This window comes from Aulonocara sp. 'chitande type north' Nkhata Bay, linkage group LG22, assembly GCF_057382095.1.
Source record: "Aulonocara sp. 'chitande type north' Nkhata Bay isolate Kocher_YH1m ecotype deep benthic linkage group LG22, A_spYH_male_GT1.1, whole genome shotgun sequence".
Lineage (NCBI taxonomy): Eukaryota > Metazoa > Chordata > Actinopteri > Cichliformes > Cichlidae > Aulonocara > Aulonocara sp. 'chitande type north' Nkhata Bay.
The window spans coordinates 11,040,142-11,047,205 of record NC_141364.1 but is presented as its reverse complement, the minus strand read 5'-3'; positions in this window follow the sequence as shown (position 1 = coordinate 11,047,205).

The window sequence follows — 7,064 nt, the reverse complement described above, 5'->3', positions numbered from 1 at the left end:
ATAGATTGTTTCCTGTTATTTGCTACATATGAATAAGGGGAACTGAGCAAAAAATACTGATGTATGAGTGAAAATGGCTTCAGACACTAACTGATCAGGGCAAAGCCAGAAAGTAAAATCACAGAAAGCCAGATGAAGATAAATAAACAAAGATAGGAATGAGGGACATAGAATAAAGTCACAAATACCAACATGAAGATAGACCAGTAGGTAAAAGCACAGGAAACTGTGAATACTGAGGGAAAAAAGGGGAGGAGAACAGAGTCAGCGACTTGGATCATCCCCTCACCTCGTAAACCTCCCAGCTACAACCTGGTAACAGGAGTAAGAGTAAAGAAAATGGCACAGTGTTTGACTAGAGTCGCAGATAAGGTGTGTCATCACTGCAGAAGCATGAGGAAGGAGTGATGCAAATGCTGATGTGGATAGTCAAAGCATGGCTAAAAAAACTTGCCGCACACCCGGCTCTGGAGTTATTAAGAAGATCGACTCTGAGAAAAATGTTGCTTCTATTAAACTAAATAACTTTTTTATGCTAAAGTCTTAAACTAAAACTCCTGGCTTTGATATGGGATAGACTGGCATTTACAGAGCACCTTTTCGGTCTTACTGAACACTCAAAATGCTTCACACTACCAGCCACATTTTCTTTTTTACACATTTCAACTCAGAATTCTATTCTGTGCATTTATGTGCATAATTGATCCACACAGGGAGGCCCAAAGCGAGATATTTGAACCAAGAGACAAACATACTTTTGTCTATTTTAACCCTTTGAGATCACAGTCACAGCTGGTACACTAACATGACCGATACGCTGAAGAATGTAAATAGTTTTTGATCCGTATTAGTTAGAATTATTATTTTATTTGCTCCCTGATTGCCTTGGGATTCTCTGGGGGTCGCTACAGCATGCAGCCCTGCATTGAGAACAAATTAACAAAAGCAGTAAACTGCATATTCTGACTACCCAGGTTCAGCATTCGGCCTTTCTGGTATTTTCCGTATTTGTGAGTCGACTATGATCCGCTTGGTCCTGAGTGATGCAAATGTTGTAATCAGGTGGCGAGTGCGAGGGCCTGAGCAGATGTCTGTGTGTCTGCCGGTTTTTCAATCATCAGTGGAGACTCCATTATGGTCCATTTGTGCTCGCCGCATTGGTCATTTTGTGTGTTAGGTGATGTCATCATCACACAGCCACATCAATTTATGCATTTTATGCCACTTTGTTTCCACAGCAGAGTTTCATCAAGGCTTTAGTGTTAGGATTGGGTCATCACTGATAATAATGGGATTTATACTTCTCAGATAAATCTATGTCACAGCTACACTGTAAGCCTTTGGTGCAGCTTGTGCCGTAACCTGATTTCGATGTAACCCCCACAGGTATAAATTCTGCAAACAGTGAACACGCAGCTAGAAATGGCTCACCAACAGGATCCAATCTAGCCTACTGGACGCTTTGGCAGATAGAAAAGGGATAGAAAATGAGATTTTTTGTTTTCAAAATAATTTAACAGGAAGTGTTGTGTAGCAATTGCTTATTTCACAACAGGAGATTATCATCTTTAACCTTCTCATTGAGAGAGACTGTTGTAGTCCGCCATAACACAGTGAAGTTCATCTTTGATTAAGGTGAGGATTTTCTCTGATTTATCAGAGTAGCGTTTAAATTTGAATAACAGCAGATTGGCTGGATGTAGAAAAGCTGATTTTCTGAAGAAATTTCAGGCTGTTTATCATAAATTTTGTCGGTGAATCATCTATTAAGTGTGAGTGTTTTCAGGAAGGAAATGGACACTCTTGTCTTAAACTGATAATGCACTTCATAGCTGCTAGACATGAGCATGCTAGCATTTATATCAAAGTGACTCAGTGCCTGAGTGCAGCCTCCCAGAGCTGCTGCCTTTCCGTGAACTCTTTCTCCTGTTAAAGCTCATTTTTGTCAAGATTTCCACCTTTAGGTAAATAAAGCGTCCATCAACGCCCTTCTCAGGAATATTTAAATATAGGATGTAACTCGGAGAATAGAGTCATAATAATAATGTGCAAATGCTTTTCCTCCTAATGCTCCAGGACAGTTTGATTTTTGCATAACCACTTGGCGACTGTGATATGAAAAGCATCACGGTCTGTCCAGGTTTGTGTGCTCGCTGTCAGTTTGTTATCTCCGGTGCCACACAGACCCATGTCTTTACGGCCCAAACACTCTGTGAGCTGAGATAAAAGACGGACGCTTCTATCTAAATACGGGGATAAAATACGACCACTAGCTGCTCCGTCATGAGGCAAAACCTTAAACACAAGTCATCTACTATCTGCAGCTCAGTGACTCACCCAACTTAGCTTTCACATGAAAAATAAAGTGATATCATTATCATGTTTATGTGATGATGACCATTTGATCCATAAGTGTGCTCACTGAAAACAACACATGCAATTACATTTGCCTTTTTTCAAGGTTTTAACACGCCATCAGGCTCCGCAGGAAGATTTAATGTGTGCCGGCAGAGGGTGAAAATCATCATAAGCTGCAGAAAACATTTTTGAAAACTCTTTCAGAGGATGGACTATTTATAATTCAGATGCGATTTCTCCAAGTGGCTGTCAGACGGTCACAGGTTGTTGGAGTCTGTGCACGTTTCACTGAGGTTTCTTCTTCAAGCAAGGATACACAGATGTCTCCCGCTTGTCTGTTTTAAGCAACTTTCACTCTTCGCTGCAAGGTGAGCCCTTTTTCTTTCTCCATCTTTATTTTTTCATGCCTGAATGAATTAAGATGTATTGAAGACCCGCTGCTGTTGTCTCTGGTTGATGCACAAAAACAAACTAACCCTCTTGTGAAGAAAAAGTAAGAAAATTCAAATGAGTGATTTCATGTGTGTTTTTAAGTTTTCCTGCTGCTTGAGTTCCTCTGTTTTGGAAAATGACACAAATGCTCCAGCGGGTAAACAAATCCCTATAATCTCACTGACTTTACATGAATTTCATGAGCTCACTGGTCAAAGGTGTCCTCTGTCCCTTGGAATTTAAACCTCGACCGACACCATAAACAGCTCGTAACAGACGGTGACAGACAAGGAGCGTCGTGTGGTCTCGCATTGTGGCCGAAGCAGAGATTTGTCAGGTTTAAATTTAAGTCTGACACATATAAATGTCCAGCACCTGTGCTGCAAAGGAAAATGACAGTGATTAGGACGTGTTTGCATACCTTTGTGGAAGGTCAACGAGGGGTAAAGGGATCTCAGCGTGCCAAACTGAGCTGTAAAAATTCAAACCAGGTTCTTTGTGCATGTCGAAAGACACACAGTTAGCTTTGAGGATCAGAAGTTCATAAGACTTTGATAAGACCGCAGTTAGATCAGCGATATAATCCTTATTTAAATTGTGTTATCTGTGTTTAAACTTTGTTTGTTTACTGAATTGTTATTTTGTTTTTCCTTTTCTCCCCTCTCCGTATTTCCTTTCTTGGACTCTATTAGAGTAGCTTTGCATGATTCACAGTTCAACATAATCCTTGTCTAAAACAAGCTGTATTATTAACTCCTCTTCCTTTAAGTCACCTTTCTTCTCACTGGCTACCCTCACAAATTGATAATGTTGCAGGTGGGTGTGGCTTTTGTGTTCAGAGCCATATTAGTATATCTGCTCTTTTTGACATCATTCAGAGCCAGAAATAGGAAAACTGCCTGGAACTGAGTATTTAGAGCAGTCTGAAGCCTGAGCTCATAGAGATTATTGCCAGATGCACCAATTATGCACCTCATTATGTGAGTTTTTGGCCATATTTAATATGACCAGCCACCATTATAACAGATTATAAATGACAGAAAGGAAGGAAAAGCTTGAAATGGGCCATTTAGAGCCACGTGTTGCTTTTGAGAATGTGTGGAAGAATTCTTAAAGAACAGTTTTAAATAATTTAAATACAATAGATGGTAAACAGCAAGTGTCATCAGATAAAAGTGATGGTTTAACAGTCACAGCATTGACATCCACATCAGAATCAGCTCAAAGACCCAAACTTTGGATCAATACTGTTCATAGTTACAGAATAATTCAGCAAATGCTTTTTTTTTATTCTGTTATGATGTACCTAATGTTGATGCAATTCAGTTATCCATTTGCAGAAATGCATTTTTAGGAAAAAGTAACAAAGATACAAAATATGCAAGAAAAAAAAGACAGAAATAAAAAAAATAAATGCAAAAATTCAATTATACACAATGACAAAATGAATACTGTCACAAATGTACAATAACACTGTATTTTGCCAGACCTATTACCATATTATATTCCTGATCCAATTGCTTTTTCAACCCATCCACCCATTCATCCATCAATTTTCTTAACTGATTATCCAGTTCAGAGCTGCACCATCTATCCCTAGTGCCAAAGATGGGCTACACCCTGGATAGGCTGCCAGTCTGTCACAGGGCTAACACAGAAAAACATTCACTCAAATGTTGTCTGAATCACTAATTAACCAAACATCCAGCATAACTTTGGACTGTGGGACCAACCCACGCTGTCTCAGGGAGAACATGCAAACTCCACACAGAAAGGCTGATGGCAGGTTTGAAAATAAGAGCCTTTGTGTTGTGAGGTGACAGTGCTCAGCACTGCCCCACTGTGCCACCTAAACCCATAAATAATAAATTAATGGACTTTTCTTGTTGTCACCACCTGATATTTCAAGTCCAGCAGGTCACAAATGGTCCAACAAGAACATCAGGATCAGCACTGCTCAGTCCACAAAATCAAATATGATTACTTTAGACACAGTTTTAACCAAAGAGCTTAAAACTGACCTCAGAATAGAAAATTGTTGTTCTTTAACAGAAAAGACTTTAAAAATCAGAAGTAAACTGTTATTCAATAAGTGCTAAAAACATCTTATTATCTCAGCAACTTTATATCTTTTTTTCATGGTGCTTTTGATTAGCTGTGACGCCGTGATATTTAACATGCACACTTCAAAGATATAAGAGCCATTTTTATTTGAAAATTATTACTATTATTGTCAATGCTTATATCCCATACAGTGATGTCATGCAGTATTCCTGCACTAGCAATGAGGTTTTGTTGTGTGTTTTCTCATGTTTGGATTTTGGTCTTGAGTTTATTATTCTAGCGTTCCTTCTCCCACTATCTCTCGGATTATTTCCTGTTTCACTGTGATAGTTAGTTGTCTCTGATGTTTTGACTCATTGCTCCAATTACCCCATTGTGTATAAATAGTCCTGTGTTTCCAGAATCTCTCTTGATCTTGTGCTTGCATTTTAAGCTTTGCTTGCACTTTACATCACCCGTGTCCTGTACTTGAGTCCTCCCTCCTGTACTCCACACACACAGGGACGCTGTTAGTGTTGCTTAAATTAAAGTTTCTCCAATTATTATTGATGCATGCAACGGATTCTTAAAGACACCTGAACACACTGCAGTTGTAAACATTACATGAACATTTCAAAATTTGTGAAATTAAGGTCAATAAGGTTCATCCATCCATCCACTTTCAGAAAATGGCAACTCCACTTTCTTCCATACTCCACTATCCCAGCTTGAGCTGACTGCAGTTCCAACTTCAGTACCATCAACCCAGACTTCCTGGTTTGGGACTTTCACATCCTTTCTGTCACTGGAGAAAAGACTTTCAACTAACCACCCCCACGTGGTTAGGTTATGCTCCTGCCTCTCTCCCTTCCTAAACGTTGTGTGCTGAGTCCCTTTTTTTATGTTCTCCATACCTAAAACTGTGTCCCTTCTATGCTATCAGTTACAGCATCGTCTACTGAGAAGAACCTTGGACCGAACGCCACCAAAACAAAATAACTCACAATACATTTATTAAGATCACAACCCAAAACACATCAATGTTTTTGGGCATGTTGCATATTATCAGTCCTGATCCACTAAGCTTACAGTGGTAGTTAAGAGGGCACAACAGAGACTCCACTTCATGAGGTTTCTCCAGAGAAGCTCATGGTGTCTTTATATTGCTGCTCCATTGAGCACGTTGTCAGACTGCATCTCTACGAGGTATGCCAGCAGCTCCGTGGCAGACAGGATAGCCCTTTAGAGGGTCATAAAACTCTGCCCAGAAAATCACTGGCTGCACACTGCTGTGTTTGGAGGAACCTTTCAGTTCTCACTGCCTCAACGGAGCTGCAAGAATCACAAAAGATCGTCCCAAACCCATGGTTCACTACCAACTCTGACATCTCCAGCAGAAAGGACACAAGAGAGAATCTAACTTTACTGAATGTATTTGTGGAAAGAGGCTAATGGTCCACCAGCAGCTGCTAGCTGTCTTTATGTGGCTCACTCTGATAAAAATAGAGCACAATCTGCAACCAGTGTTTACTTCACTGATATAAACATGAACCAGTGGAAATGCAAAACTGATTCATTTTCATCACCTCATTGTTTTTAATTCATCGTTTTGGTCGCTCAGTTGTCATCGTCTGAAATAAAGTTAATCAGATTTTCAGTCTTACTTTTTATTTTCATATTTGATGGTTTGATTATATTTTGTCATCATTTGTTTATTTACATTCAGGAAGAATAGCTACTCCTACTCAGTATTAATCAGAACTTAGTCAAAGTTGCAAACAATTATTGTATTTTTAACAGCCAATTTCCCATTTTTAATGAAATTAGATTCATTTGTCCTGGATCTAATTATTTGTGAACCTCGATGACTACTTGGTGGATTTAAATGCTAATTTCTTTGTGCAGTGAAGCCAAATAGCGACAACAGAACTTCTCACTTACTGTACTATTACATCAGCGATGTGCGCTTTTTTAATGTTTATTTTCAATCTTGTTGTAAATCATGTTTGATGTTTGTTCTTCAGATCAGCTACAGTTTGTTGTTGCTGTTGCTTCCATGGTAGCACTCGTTTTGTGCAAGACTTCATGCTTCCACCAATTTAAAATGTTTAACCAATGTTTTAGTGCGTGTGAATTTTAACTTTATTGCATGTGGACTGTTAGTGTTAATTTACTTTAGTTTCCCCCGTATCCTCAATGTGCATAGAGTATATTTTATAAATGCAGTTTAC